Genomic DNA, 1541 nt, shown 5'->3' on the forward strand with positions numbered 1-1541 from the left:
CAGCTCCCCGCTGCGGGAGGAGGACGTGGGGAGTAACTGTGGGGAGCGGGAAGCGCGGCCGCTTCCTCCTCGCCTCCGAGCGTGCTCAGAGTTAAAGCGAACAGGGATAAGCTGTGGGTTATTAGTCTCCGGGCAGCTGCTTGCAGCGGGGAACCAGTGCTGCCGGCTGCTAACGTTTCCAGCCCCTCGTTACGGGATGCGCGTGCTCGGTCGGGAATCGATGCCCGTTTCGGCGCCCGGCTGCCAGAGTTTACAGGGGGTTTGCAAGTACTCCGTTCGACAGCGCTGCACGGCTCCGAGTTCTCTTTCTGCCTGTCCAGTAAGGTCCTGTTCGCTCATAAAATACTACCAATAGATAAACTACTCCACTAATTCTTCTGCAAGTATGACTAAAATCCTTTGCAGTTTCTCTTTCCTGACAGTCACGCCTCACAAGCCCAGCGGAGGGTCAGGGGCATACGCCTGGAATGTCTACGCCAGGCTGCGTAGTGCAGCCCGGTGTGTTTGTTTGAGTAGCAGGGCAGCCTGTATCTATTTTAGCAGGGTGTTCTGCCCACGATAACACTCTCTTCCTCGTCAGGTTTGATTAGCCCCAAGCGAATTGCTCTACGTACATGGCTAAACCACTTCTGCTGCTGGAGGTAGCTCGGATGTCTCTGCACAGAACTGCATTGCATCATCACCCGTAATAAAGATTTTACAAATCAAAACCAGCTCGTTCTTATACCTAAATGACAGACGAGGTGGTGGCGCCAGTTTGCGTGAGTACAGAATTTGACTCTCTAGTTGAAATATAGTTGAGAGAATTGCAAGTGACTGTTCAGTCATATTCGAGTAGAGGTTACCTTCCCATAGGGCATTTCGTTTCCGACATTAGCAGAAAATAAAGTAAGAGTGAATTTTCTCATTAAACAACACGGCAGCTGATACAACTGGATGGCATCCGTTGGCGGTGCAGTGCGAAATTTACAGTCGTCTTTCTGATAGCTGCATTTCAAACTCGAAAGTCGCCTTTCTGATAGCTGCATTTCAAACTCGAAATTAGTTTGACAGCAGCGATGCAGGGGATGAGACTCCTCTTCCTCCCCAAACCTCAGGTTTTTCTTTATGACCCGTTGTGTCTGCAATTTGCTTCCGAGCCGCAGGTGACCCCGGCGTTCCGCTCCTGCCGCTCAGCTCTTGTTTTGCAGAACGAGGAAAAGGCCACTTCCACGGCAGATCCTCGCCGGGTTAGCCCTGACGGGCCTGCTCACAGTGAGAATTTTGGCGTTGCTTCTGTCTAAAAAAAAAAACCCAAACCCAAACGACCCAAAACCCCACCCAAAGCCGGGAAGACGGACTCTGGGAGCTGACCGGGTGCCTCGTACTTGGGTGGGGGCGAGAGCTAGAGCTGGCTCGCTCTGCAGCACGGGCCCACCTCCCAGCCGGCTGCTGGCAGCCCCGTGCCCTGCTCCCCTGGGGCTTGTCTTCCGGGCGTGCCATACCTGCCGCCCACCCGGCGGGGGACCGGACGCGCCAGCCGCTGGGGGCTGCCGGGCGGG

The sequence above is a fragment of the Aptenodytes forsteri genome, unplaced genomic scaffold (assembly GCF_000699145.1).
Source record: "Aptenodytes forsteri isolate BGI_AS27 unplaced genomic scaffold, ASM69914v1 Scaffold280, whole genome shotgun sequence".
NCBI classification, from domain to species: Eukaryota; Metazoa; Chordata; class Aves; order Sphenisciformes; family Spheniscidae; genus Aptenodytes; species Aptenodytes forsteri.